The sequence below is a fragment of the Stigmatopora nigra genome, chromosome 19, assembly GCF_051989575.1.
Source record: "Stigmatopora nigra isolate UIUO_SnigA chromosome 19, RoL_Snig_1.1, whole genome shotgun sequence".
NCBI classification, from domain to species: domain Eukaryota; kingdom Metazoa; phylum Chordata; class Actinopteri; order Syngnathiformes; family Syngnathidae; genus Stigmatopora; species Stigmatopora nigra.
The window spans coordinates 4,046,144-4,063,016 of NC_135526.1; the positions used below are offsets into that span (position 1 = coordinate 4,046,144).

Here is a 16,873-nt window from a genome sequence, read left to right on the forward strand (position 1 = left end):
CTATTGAGCTAATAAATCATTCATTTTATAAAGAATATCAGATTGCAAACATGGAATTGAGCATCTCCTTCTGAATGCATTATGCACCAGTTGCCCGCAACTGCTTGGTTTAATTTCGAAAAATGTCAAGGACAAACTTGTGCACGAATAGAAACTACTTTTTAAGAGACTATTTTTCTCTTTGTGTAAGCCACAAAAATCATTTATTTCCAACCAATACATGTTGTATTTTTTCCCCTTCCTTTTATGCCCACATAATTTAATACAGTCTTTGTGCAATCCTGTGAGATTTTGAAATAATGGAAAGCAAAACAAGGTCTGATCTACACCATTCCCATTAATTTCCTTGCTTTTTTTTTAGGCTGCTGCATAATCGGCCTTCAGAGATAAAGAGTAAAATCATTTTCAGGTCATTGAACACAGTACTGCAATGGTAATCATAATTTGGAGCACATTGTTTTCTGGTCATTAGAAAGTCACGTAATTACCTATACTATTTTTTTTTTAAAAACATGCACAGTTTAATCGCAAAAGAAAATACAAAATAAAGCTACTCTTAGTTCAAAATGACCAAGAGAGTAAGTCAACCTTCACTTAAATGCAAAACAGTTAGGTAACCCTGTCTGGGCAAGATTTACAAAATCCTTTCATAAGCACACTGTTTATAAAATGTATTCAATTTCTGATTGCCTTTTGTAAAATTCCGCTACTATCCTTGCCTTCAGTTCAAACTTCCACAAGGCTATAGCGGTATTGAGGGCCAATGTATAATTTGTCTTTTCAGATGATTTAAATAGCCAAATCGTCTTGTCCAATTTCAAATCTGAAGAGCTACCACTTTAATGTCTCTAACTCCTTTTGTTTGGCCAAAAAATAAAATAAAATACACATAAATCTCAAGAAAACAGCAAACCCAATTAAAAAAAGAACTATGATTTCAATCATGTATACGCTCATATTTGTATACATTTCTTGCATCATTATTTTTCTATATTTATAATTAATGAACTTCTAACCCAAATTTTTGGTCTGTTGTTTCAAATATGGACTGCTGTTAATTTTATGCAGGGTGAACTACTTAAATCCTAAAGTTGGGAGGGGTAGACTCCAAAAAAATGAATGGGAAATGAATAAATACAAATGCATATGATAAAACACTGTCTGGAAATACTAAGTGAAACTTCTCTATAGTTTCTTATATTTTTACTGTCCATTCTTTAATACCCCAAGTTACAAAACATGTTGATGTCTGATCCATTTTAACTGCGAGAGCAGGCAGTGAATGCTCACGTGTCAGTGCCACTAATGGCAATTAATGTCAAATCCCATTTGACTATCCTTCCCATTAAGCCATTTTTGTATTGTATTTAGAAAATCAATACAGTTTTTAGTTTGACAAAATGCAAAAAAAAAATGGTTTCCTTCTAAATATCGGGGTCATTGTGTTTTAAATCCATCAGCATAAGGAAGTCTGTTGCATATTAATATAAAATATTCTTAATTGCTCATATTTTGAAAAACATTATTACATAGTAGAGAAAGACCAAATGAAGTAAGAATCATGAATTAGATATACATAAAATCAAATTATTTTCATCTCAACTAGACAGCTGACACAGAAAGTGAGGCTTGGGCACACTGAAAAGACAACAAGAACAAGCCTATTAATCATTTAGACTACTCGGACACAAAAAAAAAAAACAGCAGCGTGCCAGCTCATTTCAACAAGACTGAACAAGAACATGCCTTTTTTTTGAGGGGGAGGGGGGTGAACTTGTCATCTTTGATCATTTTTTCGATTAATGTAGCTTCGACCTAGACTGAGCCACAGTGACATAGACCAATAGCAATAATCAGAGTCTGAAAATGTTATTCAAGCACAACATTTTTAGTTTGGCTTACCACAAGTTCTGTTTATATTGATTTAAATAAGTATAACATGGAAGTATATACAGTTACCCAACTGAACATAAGTGTCATTCTTTTTAAACAATAGAAATAAAACACAAAGAAGAAAAGTGAAAAGGTATTGGAAAAGAGAAAGTCCTTTCAGCCTCTTAATTTAGTAGAACAATAAATTTTCCATAATTTCCCCAATGAGTCACAATAAGTGAAAGACATTTTTAAAAGAGAAAAGTGGAACATTCCAATCACCAAGTCAAGTATGTTAGGAAGGTGAATAATAGGTAATTTCCATTTAATGACTATTATTTTCCTTGCTAATGTTTAGGCTTGGTGATTGGAGATTTTAACGTTATATTTACACTGAGTGAGCCAGCGAGGATTATTCCAAGTAGTGAAATGAAAATGGATATTTGGTTGATTTCTGTAGTTGCTCAAATTGGCTTTTTCAGAAGAATTCAATCCTAAAATCTATTCAAAATGGACAAAGCCAAAACATACGCAGGATTTTAACACTGATCAACAGCCGTACGGAAACCGTCAAACATCTTGAAAGTGGCATTCTAATGTTTGAATTCCAAAAAGAAATTTTGACTTATTGTTTGGTTTGATCACTTGATCTGAAATCCCCAAATGTTGCATAAAAAACACAAGCCACAGTCACACATGAAACACAGCAGAAAATAAAATATAGTTTTATCATTTTTGCGGAATCAACAACAAAGTGGTGCCCCAGACCAAAAAAGGAGAAAAAAAAAAACAGAAAACATTTGGCAGTAATGTGAGGAGGCCTTTTACTCTGTCACATCTACCACGTCTGTGATCACTTCTTGTTAGACTCAGTGTAACATGTAATACCAATGTTGTCACTGTGCACTGGCGCCCAAGTTATTTTCAGCCCGATAATTGACAAATTAAAACCAAAAATACGACCCCCTCCTCCCAAAAACCTCAAACCAAAAGGGAGCCAAGCCATGTTATTTTGTGCACTTGTCTTTTGTGAGTGAGTTTAGAAGATGAGAAGCTTTTGGCACAATGTTTAATATCTCGGGTTTACTTGCTATTTTAACTTTAATGTCTCTCAAAAACAAAACTACAAATACAACTACATGTTATTGTCCTTACATTAGGGAGTGCTTCTTTGTGAATGTAACAGTTGGCACATACAGTGGAGTATTGCAGATGGTTTTCCGGTTAGAGAAACTGTGGTTAAACATCCTTTAATGTTAAGTGCATTGCTGCAGGGACAGAGAATTCAAATTGAATCTATTATTAAGCCATTCATCTTCAGTATTGCTTATCCTGTTCAGGGTCACAAACGGCACTACTAAACCCTGAACCGCTTGCCATAGACATAAACTAACAAACAAGTTCTTCCATGTACATCCACACTGACAGTGTGTGGAAGTGAAATGAATTCAGGTGAGTGCACCATTGTTGACAATGAAATGTGTCTGGACCAGGATTGAGGTAATACTGTCATCAAAGGCTATCAAAATGTCATTCCAGATGCGGAGAAGGACTATTTCATTGTAATACGCAAAATTCAGTCATTCCTTTCAGCTGTGTGACTAACTGTCTAAGGGGAAAATGGGTGTATGACGATGTACCCAGAGATATGCATGAGAGAGACCGGCACTTCCACGTAAACTACATGCAGTTGTGAGGGTTAAACACCCAGAATAAAAAACTAAACAAAACAAAAAATAATGAATGGAGGAGGTTATGGCAGAGAACCACCCAATTGGGGGTGAAACAAGTGTGGTTCAGGCAGAGATATAATACAACTGAAAAACTAGATCTAGCTAAAACTAGCTCTGCACATGATCTAAACATGAATATTGGACCCAAATTGGTTTCTTTTGAGGCAAGAGGGAGACCAGGTCTGAGCTTCAAGCAGGATTATTTGCCTCTTTTATTCTGATAGTGAATATCCTAATTTAACCCTATTCTTAGGTAAAGAAAAAAAACTAAGGGAAGGAAAGTCCAATACGTGAATGGAAAAATAAGATTCAACATAATCTTTATCAATGCAGCTCAACGATCCATGATCCAGGGCCCCCAAGGACGAAGCCATCAGAGTTGTGAAGTCCCATTCATTGGCATGGTTCGTCGACGGATACTCACAATTGTGGTCGTGTGCCTTACTTTTGAAGTGATTGAGCTAATTTTCCAATTGTCATCATTTTCAGAAATTTCTGGAATCTGTTGCCTTTGGAATCACATCTTCAAGTAATTTCTTGTTAGCTTTTAACAGCTCGACAATTAGCTTTGACAATTCTTATCCCAATCAAAAATCTAATTAAGGATGCGGGTGGCATTTAATATTTAAATTTGACTAAACATTTGAAAAGTACAGATTGTTGCAGTCCTCTGAAAAATAAGTGCATTTTTCCGCATGAATATTCCCTTTCAATTTAAACCTGTTGCATTTTTAAAAACAAAATAATTGCGCAGGCGGAACTAGACACTGAAAGTCTAATTCCACCATTAATTGAATAAAAACTAATCTCATTTGTTCCAAACAAGTTTGAACATTGCAGGTTGGAATCTAGCTTTTGATGAGTTATATTGACCTTGTAAAATTAAAAAGCTTGTGGCCACTTTATTTAAAAGAGAAACAAGCAAAACAATCAGTCAACGGACATTGACAATAACACTGTGACACTTAGTATTAACAAGTTCAAGGGACTTCAATATTTTTCCATCTATTTAAAATATTCTGGACAAATTAATAGTGAAATAATGAGCATGTTTTTCATATTTTAACGAAAAGGCCAGAGGTCACCAGATTGAATGCAGAAATACGGAAAACAAAACTCCTAACAAGTTGGTTTCCTTATCTGTATTTACGGATGTGAAAATAGGCTTGACCTGCCAAAAACTTTCAGCTCATACATATGGGTGAGTCAGTGTTTGTGTACACGTGTGTGGAAGACGTTTCAAGGGTTATTTTTTTAATTTCATTTATTCATTTAGTACTTTGGTATTTAATGATGATCTGAATTAATGAGGAATTCATCAGGCGTAATTTATTCTTTATTTTTTCTTCAACTTTTGGTGTTTATTTTAACACTGGTAAAAAAAGTATGGACTAATACAATGAAGGGTCCAGGTTTCAAGGTTTGATAGATTGATTTTTTTTCTTTTGAGCATTTAGAGAAACATTGAAGCAATAGTGTGGCAACTTTGCAGTATTGTATTGTTAACATTTCAATGATGGCAAAAAAAACCTTGGAAGTTGCCAGATACTTGGCTTTTTTTTCTTTCAAAATCAATCACACCAAGATCCCCAGTGACCCTTGTTAGGGTAAGAGGTTCAAAAATTAATGAATTAATGAATGTAAGATTACTCTAATATCTCCAACTTTGAAAAATAAAATAAAAAATCTGCATATACCATAGCAAATTTCTGTGCTATTTCCTATGTTCAAGGGGAAGCAATGTTCATTTATTTTGATACAGTTGCAACAATTTGCATTGAGTGGAATTGTGAGTGTAAATATTTGTTTGTCTACACGTGCCCTTCTATTATCGGTCAACACACACTCGCAAACTTTAAAATTACATTTACATTTAAAATCTCTGTAATTAATTCCCAAGCTGGAGAAAATCAACATTAATTTACAATAAGGCAGAGAGATCATGTTTTTAAAAAACACAATTGTTTGAAGGGGTTGGAATTTTTTTTTATTGATTAAAAAGCCATGTAAATTGCTGCAAGTTGGTTCATTTTTAATATTTTCTATTATATGCTCTGCTTATTCATGCTTAAACACAACTAAGCTAAACATTTTAAGTGTGGGACAAATCCCTTTTGAAGTATAGTTCAGTTGAATTTAATTTTAAAAGATAGAATGCATTACATTTAAAATCTTACAAATTGTTTTTCTGAAACATTTTCAAGTTTTATTTATCCTATATGTATAATTTAGTATTCTCCAGGTGTAATACGTACTGGTAGCCCCTGCTGTACTTGGACTCATGTCACTGTTTTCTTTTTTAATGAATTTCTGTCTATGTACAGGTGGAGGGTTGTAGGAATGAAACATTTCCAAATCAAAAGAAGAGAACCATGTTTCCAAACGCTGCAAGTGAAGAGTTCAAACTGTGAATATTTTGGTGTCTTAAAATAGCGTGTATCATTACTTTTGAAAAAGATGATAGTGTGATATGTTTGTGATGGATACTAAATTAATCTATTAAAAATATGTGTCATTGTGGTTGTACTCGAGCAACCATGCGATTTTTCAACACATTGCCAATCATTGGTGGCCCGGCAGATAAGTGGTGAGAGCGTTATTGACTAGCCACCAATTTAGGGTGTCCCTCCCAGATGTTGGTAATTAGCTGGAATAGGCTCCCGCACCCCCGCGACCTTTGTGAAAATAGGCGGTTCAGAAAAGAAAAAAAAAATATATATATATATTTATAAACATATATACATATATACATGTATGCATGTATACATATATACATATATACATATATACATATATACATATATACATATATACATATATACATATATACATATATACATATATACATATATACATATATACATATATACATATATACATATATACATATATACATATATACATATATACATATATACATATATACATATATACATGTATACATATAAAGAGACATGCATTCCAGTGAGTTCAAAAGTGACAAAAGGTCAAACACAAATACTATAGACGTAAAACCAAATTGAGCACAGTATTTTTCTATGGAAGGGATCGCTTGACAAAAGGAAGTATTTTTTATGGAACGGACAGCTTGACAAAAGGAGACTGAGGGAGTGAAGTGAAATTTAGGAGGGCGTTCCTCGTGCATGTAATGATGTAGGTCAAAGCAGTGGTGGGAGGCCTGTCCTCCGTTGAACCCGTGCCGTGGAGCCACTTTGGAGGCCTGCAGAGGGCGCGCACATCCAACCCACACCAGCATGCACACGCAACCCCTATCCCGAATTGAGGGCTCCTCACGCTCCTAACACATCTCGTAGATGGCGATTGTCTGACATTTTTTTACCTCCCGGTGTTACCCGTTAAAGTTTTAAGACTTTGGTTCGTGACGGGTGGATGATGGCTTAGCCACCATGAACCCAAAACCCACGATGCTTCGCATTGAAGCAGTCGTAACCTTAGCTGACCTCTCCGTCAGGAAATGCTTTTTTTTTCCAGTCATGCTTTTTCTAAGACGTGTCAATCCTTCGTTTGAAATGTTCTCCGTGTGTATCCAAAGCACGCTTTTCACACACGAATAATACACGAACATTAATTATCACGACCCACCGCGTGCTTCATTATTCTGATGTGGACTACAAACACGCGTGTGTGCGCACACACGCACACCTGTCACTGTCTAGACAGCGAGGGAGGGGGGACATTAAGGCGGGGAGTGGGGGTCCGGGGGGGTTGGTCCCACATGACCCATTTGCTTCATTCTATGCCAGCCAAAATCTATCTGAAGGCGCCTGAAGAAGAGAAGAAAAATCAACAACAAGACGATCGGGCGAGAGAAAAAAGCAATCTCTCAACTAAATCTGATTGGCCCGACGAACCGGCACCGTTTTCCCCCCTGCTCCCAAACTCGAGGTCAGTTCGGGACGTTAAAAAATAAATAAATGCGAAAATAGAAATGCGTAGAAAGTGGAAGACAAGGCAGACAATCTAGCATGTTTGGTGCCCGGTGCTCGACTGACGGCGTAGTCAGCCAATCGGGAGACGAGTTGCTGCTGCTTTCTTTGAGTGACGGGCTCGGCGTCCAATTGGAAGTTTGTTCGTGTGATGGACACATGGCTGATTCCTCCACCGTCCTTGTGATACAGACGAGGAAGAGAGCGAGGAGGGGGCAAAAGTGAGAGTTCATTCACATTTGTGTACGAGCTTCATTCTATTAGTCTGCCTTCCTTCTGTTACGATCACAAATCCAGATTTTGGTCCTGTTTCTAACACACGTTTAATAGCAATCACACCGAGCGATCGCCGTGTCACCATCGCTCCTTATAGTTTTAAATATTGTCGCTCCTCAGCGAGTAGGAGGCACATTATTACTACTAGTAGTAGTACTATAACAACTCCCACTGCTTGGACATAATGAAGCCTCTCTCATTTCCCTCTCTCTCTTCCATGGGGGGGCTCAGAAAGTGACGAGGAACCCAAGACGGTGCACTGTTCTCCCCCAATGGCAGCTTTAAGTGAAAAGGCGTGCCTGTACCCTCTCACACCCCCCCTCCACCCCTCTCAAAGTACCCGATGTATAGTTAAAAAATGGGAGGGCACATTTGAAGCTAGCGGCTTCTATGAAGGTAGGCTGCAGCGTGTGTTTATTGATGAGATGAAAAGAAGATGGAAGTGAGAAATGAAACAAAGTAAGAGGTACACGTTAGACATACTCTCGTTCCGACGTCGTCTATGCCACTTTTTGTGACGGGCAGCGAGCTTCGAAGTGGAGGTAAGAAATGGGTGTTTTTCTAAGTAAGTATAAATGGAGTGGATGGGTATTTGCAGTAGGGAAGGGATTTTCCAATATGTGTGGAGTTTTTGTTTAAGGGGGGGCACTTGCGTGCACTCTCGTCCTTTTTTTTGGTTAGATCGCGGACTTAATTATGTTAATGAAATAATGTCAGATGGCGACACCGAAGCTTGCGCCGATCGCGCTCAGTCCACGCTGTCACCGCGCTTGCATGTCCATTTATATTCAGTGATAAGAAGCGAAAAAAAAAACAAGCTGGACATGACGCAAGTTTCCCCATCTGTCACTATTCGCAACCTGCCCACCTACCTAACATGACCCAACCTAACGTAACCCTCTTTACTTTTTATTTATTTATTTATTTATTTATTTGAAATCTTTTGAGAACAATGGTGCGTTCAAGTGTCCGTCAGTCTTGCTTTCGTTTTACACGCTGGTGCGCGTTTCGTGTTTTAGGTCACTGTAGATTGGTTTTCTCGAGCATAGCACGAAAGGTCCCACTTCTTCTCCACGCGATATCACTTTGTGGAACTTAGCCTCGATCCCAACCAAGCACATGCCCGGCCCACATTTTTTTGGGAACATGAATTAATATCAATAGAGCTCGTGGAGATGGTGATACACCAAGACGTGCTCATCGGAGCGGAGAAGGAAGGCTGGCTTAAGATCCAACAATACAGTTAAGCTTCGAATCGCTTGTGTGTGTCACCAATTGACTTGTGTACCTTTTATTATCTGCCAGCGATATGTGAAAATGTTTTTTGGGTGACGGCTGGCCTAGATTTTGGAGCCGTGCATGCTGTAGTGTAATTAAAGTTGCAAGAGGAGATTTTCAGTGCGCCTTTAGGGCGTTTTGTTGAAGGGAGGTAGATCACAAGCTTCTACCCCCCTACACCTCCCATGCATATATATCTATATATATCTGTATCTATATATATCTATATTTAAAAAAACCTAAAAAAAAAAAAAAATATATATATATATATATATATATATATATATATATATATATATATATATATATATATATATATATATATGTATATATATATATATATATATATATATATATATATATATATATATATATATATATATATATATATATATATATATATATATATATATATATATATATATATATATATATATATATATACACTGCATGCATGGGGGGGTGTAGGGGGGTAGAAGCTAAGTATAAATAAATATATATAAATAAATATATATGTATGTATGTGTGTGTGGATGCAGGCGGGGCCTAAATTGGAGCAACATGTCAGTTATTACGGCTTTATGCGTTCGAGCTCCTAAATTCATGTATATCCGTGTGTACTAAAAGGGACGAAGCAGAGGGTGCGTGTGTGTGACTTGCTCACAGATGTTGTCTCACAGTCCATGTTTTGGTCAGATTCAGAAAGAATGATACAGCATGTTGTTGTATTAACACGGTACAGGCTGCAGCAAGATCCAGGTTGGGATCATTGTGGGTCAATGCCAGAGGTCGATCCTGGTTTCGTTGCTAAAGTAAGAGCACTTCTGATTATTTTGTCATTTTAGTGCTCTTGTTTCATTTTTTTTATACATGTATTTCCACCCTAGCAGGAATGAGTTTAAGTCTCTTAATGGAATGAATGGCTCTTATGTGAGTTGACACATGCGTAGGGAGACTATTGCTGCCTGATGTAGCACATGTTATGTGAGATCACTCCAAATGTGATCGTATTGATCGACTGGCTGGCATGAGGGGGAGTGCAGTAAAATGTGCATGTGGGATTGAGTCCTTTTATCTGTAAAGCCTAAACTCAACACCTGTATTTTTGGACATTTTATTATTTGATGAATAGAAGAGGTCTTGTCTTTTGTGAGAGTGTGTATGTGTGCAAATGTGTGTGAGCTCTCACCACAGCTTGATGTCCAAAAGTGATTTCATCAACCCAGAGGAAGCGAGATAAGGCCTCAGTGTGACTTGTTTCATCTCAGTGGAATCACTATTTATTATATGCATATATTCCACATGTACATTAATATGCACAGTGTTTGTGCATCAACGTGCGTCTGCTTTTTGTGTCACTGCTTAAAATCCTACCCATGACTAATGAATATTTAAGAGCATGTCTGCAGACCAAGGAAGCTCATTATTATATGAAGGAGAAACTGTAGAGGTAGGGCTGTGTGCGGCTGTGTGTGAATAGGGTGATAATCCACACCCAGCAATCAATCCCAATTTTCTTTTGGTGTCACTATTCTTCCCTTCTTATCTGTTTCCATAAAAGTATTTTTTACACAAACAAAAAAAATGCAGATGTTTACTTGTATTGGACACAAAATATGTGAACATTCCCTTAGTAGCACATGGATTATTGCAAATATTTTACAAATATTCATTTGGTACAGTGCACCAAAATTCTGTTTTTACTAGATGTGAACACAGACGGCGGGTTGATGCCAAATGAAGTTAAATCACTGTGGCCCCAGGAGGAGACCCTGCAGTGTTGCCTCTCAGTAGTATTTTTTTTCCTCTTTCGTAAATATTTTCAAGATAGCAACAGGGTCAAAGGGCATTTAATACTGTATTATGTGCTCCCGATTTCAGTTCCCACTGACAAAAAAAAAAGTGCGTGATTACAGTTGTTAAATTAAGTTTCAAAATTTTGCTTTATTGTGGATTTGGCTGCAAAATTTAGCCGTGCCACATGTATTTTAACATGATCATTTTATTACGTTGTGTGTTTAAAAAGGAACAGTGAAATCATGCACTAGAGTCCTTTCCTGGCTGAGCCACTGCCTTAACAACCATTTTGGCAATGGAGTTTGTATTTGCTGTTGAAACAAATGATACACACCAAAATGCATTTCTTGTCCTTTCGGTGAGTCTTTATGGACAATTGCTGTATTCTTCCAATATACTATTTGATAGAATATTCTTCACTCTTGAAGAAAAGTAGCATTTAGTCAGACGGAAAATTGTAGCACATTAAAAGGCATGAATTTGGTAACGTAACTTTTCATTGAGATTAAAAAAGAAAAAATACACTACTAATGTCTTGTATAACACACCACTAATAAAGATGGATTTTCCTTGTATGATAAGTACTACCCTGTATGTGTATGAGCTACTGAATTTTTAAAAAATAATATTTTTACATACTGTAAAAAGAACAAAAATGTAAGTGTTGTTAACAAAAAAAGAGTATGAATGTTTTTATGTGCACATAAAAACAGACGGATTTACCAGACATGCACTCATTGTATGGTTGTCAGATTTGAAAAAAATAATTGATAAATGCCCAAATCCTTTTTTATCTTTTGGTAAGAGATAAGCCAAAAGCTTGCAGTAGTTGTTTGACCGCAAGGAAATATTTAGGGCTGAAAATATAATCTTTTTTACTCATAGATTTATTCTTTTACCCCACCAGTAACACTATAGAATGTACTATTGTGTATTATTATTATTGTATAAGTCAAATTATAGATGGTGCTGCCTATCAGGATGAAAACAACATTGGTTCAATGTTAATTAACAAAAATAATGATATCACTAATTATTTGCACATAGATTTAGAAAAAAAAAGAAATGACTGCAAAATACTGGTAATCCTCCCAAATATTGTGCCAAATGGGAATGTTAGATTGCTGCCATTGCAAAACACACAATTTTAGCCGTACCAAAAAAAAAAAAAAAAAAGAAAAAAAAAAAAACGTGGCCCATACTAGTAACAACAGGCAAATGTGCTGCTGGTGCATGTTATTAATGAGAGTTGTCTCCTGTGAATGCTCATTGCTTTCATGCAATTGAAAAATGCTGCTACATGAATTTTGGTGATTTTCCTCTCAGCAGCAAGACAAGGAAAGAAAGTAATCTGGCTGGTTTGGGATTGTGTGTGTGTTGGGAGGGGTTGGAGGGGGGATCTTTTGTAATGTGGTGGTGATTTTTTTTTTTCTCCAATCAAGGTCAAGCATGGAATAAACAAAATGTTTCCAACCACTTTAATTCAATCATGTGATGCCAATTTCGTATAACAGTTCTTTATTTTTTTTTTAAATTTAGTAGCCTCAGCTGCTCCCAACTTTAACAGAATATGCTTCAGATTCTTAGAATTTGTTGGGTTGTAGAACAAAATTTGGAAGCTTTTCAAAACCTTTGAATGCCATAGTGAAAATGTCAGGGAAAACTTGAAGGCGTATTTTTACTTTTTCAGAAGACTTCAGCTTTGGAATCTCTGCTCTCTGCCATTATCATGGAAACATATTGAGGGTCAGAATTTGATTTTTTTGGGTCATAACTGTCTAAAAGTCAGTCTAATGAAGCACAATGTAATTTCCGTCAATCGGTGTGATAATAAATGCAGCATTTCTTAGATTGTATATTTTAATATTGTCTACACTCTGAATACAAAACAAACATTCCAGCAAACTTTTAAAACTGACATTAATGTATTTTCCTTTTAAATGTATAATAACAGCAAAGCAATATCATTTCAAGATTGACCCATTAAAGCTTTCACGTCAAACCATTTCAATATTTCCCAGGCTTTTGCAGTTATTTTTAAATCCATGCACCGTAAACCATTCTAATGTAATTACTATACAGTGTTTATCAGATTCTTATGCTGCATGGGTCTTTGAGTTTCCAGTACCTTGACTCAACTGCTGCGATTCTCTTTTCATTTGTGACTCTCAAAGCCTCTTTTGTTTTCTATAAAAATAAGACAATGTCCAAAAGCTTTTTGGTGTCAACGAGTAAAGGTCTTTATAACACAGAGAGAGCACTGCTAAACTATTCAAATCTGTGGTGTTAGTTTGGAGAGAAAAAAAAACCCTCCATTTGTGTGTGTGTCTGTGTGTGTGTGTGTGTGTGTGTGTGTGTGTGTGTGGCTGCACAAAAGATATAAGCATTGAAACTGATTTTGCATTCTGTTGCTTTGAACACACAAGCAGGTCCTGGCATTCAAATCATGTGAAAAATGTATCCTGGATTCTAATAGTGAAGATGTGAGTTTGCCAAGAGGCATGTGTGTCCTCAGTTCACCCTGCTACCCATATGGTTTGCTACAAGTCATGGTGAGCTGGGCCTGGCTGCATGGGAAAATAATCTAAGCAGAGGTTGAACATTTTGGTATGTTGCTTTGTTTTATTTATTTTTTTCTAAGACTAGTTGCTGACTTTTCAAACTAAGATCCTGACACTTTTGTATTTTTTTACTTCTATCTTTGCTCAGAAAATATTCCTTCTTTTTCAATGCCTTCAGCCAGCAAATAGAGTGCACAGCGGCCAAAACTGTTAAAGTTGCACACGGCCTCTCCCCAGGTTTGTCTGGGCACTAGGCTTAATTTAAACTCACGATGCTGTTTACATTGTGGCTGTATCTTAGAACGAAGGCATTTTGGAAGTGTTTACATTGAATTTATAGCATTTTTCTTACCCCTCCCCACCTTCCTTTTGATGCCTCCAGAAGAATTTGCATTGTGTTGAAAGAAGCTCTTTGGCAGACATGTTTCTTTTTGAATTCTCATTTTTATTGGAAGTCTGATATAATCGTTCTCCAAATATTTCTTGGATACTGTCTCCATTGTTTATTGCCTGAAAGTCAACCTTGATAAAAAGGCAAGAAGATCGAGATTCCCCCTCCTTCTGGAGACTCGTTATTAATTTGGCCAGTTTTAACGGTAAACTGCAAACTGAAACTTCCTCGTGTTTGTTGCCAACACTTTAAGCTCATGATAAAAGGATGGGTATGCAGTACCTGTTTCTCAACTACCAAATGGCTAATACTATTTTAGGATCTGGTAAAGTTAATGCGACTGTTTCAAAGTTGACGTTTAGGATAGGACTAACAAAGCAAATAGCTTCCTGTTTGTGGAATGTATTGAATTGTTGCCAAACATTATTTTCTCTTTAAGTAAACACCGCAATACTAGTTTTGACAGTTTTTGAGATATATTTAATCACAAATTCATTCAACTTCTGAACAAAATTGTTTCCGCAAAGGGTAGCCTACAAATTTTAATACATGTATCATTTTGAATTATTGACTTAAATTCAAAGGTTGTCGGGATAATTCTTGCCAAACTAGCTATCGAGAGAGTAAAAAAATCTTCATTCAATTATTTTTCTGTCTTTCACGGATGAGGGTGAGTGGATTTAAAAGTCTATACATTTATGTTCAAAGTCTTGTTCTTGTGGGGTAAAAAAAACTGATAACTTGATTTAATTGAAAAAAAAGTGAATTTAAATGAGTAAAAATAGGAAATGAATGAATGAATGTAGTTGCACTACTGTACACACCATATAATAATTTGGATGTAATTCTGGTCAGCATTTACCAATCACGTTAAAAATTGTATTCAACGAGAGTCTGTATAATTTTGACACTATCTAAACTGCAGTTGGTTAACCCTCATGTTACATTTCAATGTACATAGCCAGTACAGTTCATTTCATTTTCAAAAAGCAGCTAAGTAGTATTGGTAGTCTTTCCTTGCATATGCTTTTGAACCTGATAGTTTTTTCAACATTTTGGAAAGTTTGGGACTTTTTGGATAAGTCAAGCACAGTAAAGTCGGGTTTAATTTCAAAAGAAACTAAAACACTTCTGCTAGCACATTATTCGTCTCTTACCTAACCTTTCTCTGTTATTTTTATTTTTTTTTAGGAATCAGTTGAGATGTTGAGTTAATAGGTCACAGAATTCTGAAGCTATATGGATGGCATTCTGTCCCATTTGAGCAGGGGTGATTATACTTTTTAATCTCCACTGTACACGGTTGTTTTTTTAAAACACATTTTTTTCAGCTGAGGTTTGGGAAAAAAAAATCTGTCTCTACACAAAGATGCATTTGCCAGCTGTCAAGCGCTGTTAAAAAAGCACGAGCAACTGCTATGGTCATGCATTCTAATTTGTCAATGTACTGAGACATTTGCTTTCAAATTTGTGTGACATTGATTGCTTATTCAGCATTTACTATGTACAGATTTAACTTTTTGCTTTTCAAAACGTCTCATGTACAACATGTGTGTGTATATATATACACGTATACATGTATACATATATATACATATATACATATATATACATGTATCCATATATATACATATATACATATATATATACATGTATCCATATATATACATATATACATATATATACATGTATCCATATATATACATATATACATATATATACATATATACATATATATACATATATATACATATATACATATATACATATGTATACATATACATATATATACATATATACATATATATACATATATATACATATATACATATATAGACATGTATATATACACACAAACAAACAAAGGATAACTTCAATAGTTTGGAATCTTTTTGTACATGAGTTGAAGTGACCAAATATGGTTCTTTTTTCAGGAACGTGCGAAGCATCCGATCCAGATGCTCTGATGTAAGCCCCATTTGCCATATGTCCGGAGATTGTTATTATATGTTGTGACATGCTGCATTTACTAGCATTATCGTCAATGTATTTCTTGCTCTTCCCAAGAGAAGCACCTTTTAACATTTTTGCTCAATATCCTTCTTTCAAATTAAACAATTCCTGCCTCCATACAGGATTAGGTCTTGTGTATTGCAAAACACATTCAAAAGAAACCAGCGTAAACAGCTTGGCAGGTCAAATGATTGACACCTACAGTAATTTCAGAAACACTCCTATTGATGTGGCAGAAAGTAGTCATTAAAAGGTTGTTTCTAACTTTAGCCTCATTTTGGACAAAATAAAAATCAGCGTTTAAAAGTGAGGCTGAAACTCGCCTTAACCGCAAGTGTTGCGAAAAACATTCAAATAGCAAAGCAATGCCAATGGTCATGTGGCACGATCTTTAACGGAATGTTACCAGAACCAGCTGACTTGTTTGGGTTGCATTATGTCTGTGTGGGGGGGACGACACTACTGTTCAAAGAGAAGAATTCGTCCACATCCAAAGCGACCACACTGGATAGCCATTCATGTGCATTAGCAAGGCTGGTGATTACCATCGGCCGAGCTGAAGGGTGATCATGTGCTATGAGGCGTATCTGTAGTGACTCAGATATGAGACAACAACCATACACCAGTAAATAGTAAATGACAGTAAATCTGTGAAGTGTAGCGCTGAGGAAGGCAGTGTTCTGTTTTGCTGCTAAGATCCAAAATCCATTGCATCTCTTAGCAACAAACAGTACTCAAGTAAGATGTTGGAAATACATGCAAACAAAGTGGGATTTACAGCTCGACTGGCTTTTCTGGTTAGAAACTGTAAACATCTAAGTATCATGTACATATGCAGCTTCATTTGATACATTACTGCTAGTACTTTGAAAGGCTTACAGCTTGAGGCATGTATGACAGTAAACAATCACCCTCCCCTTTTTCAAATTATTCAAATATAAATTATTTTTTTTTTAAAACAGTCTATAAACGAAAGCTTGAATGATTTGGCAGCAAACCATACCG

General features: G+C 36.0%; 1 protein-coding gene across 1 annotated transcript in view; it reads left to right on the top strand.

Moving 5' to 3' along the window:
• The first annotated feature begins 8,088 nt into the window (after positions 1 to 8,088).
• Positions 8,089 to 16,873, top strand: part of zbtb20 (zinc finger and BTB domain containing 20) — a 30,112-nt gene continuing 21,327 nt past the window's right edge. The window contains exon 1 of the mRNA XM_077740867.1: positions 8,089 to 8,370. The gene's annotated coding sequence lies outside the window, so the exon portion shown is untranslated. The remainder of the gene's footprint in view (positions 8,371 to 16,873) is intronic.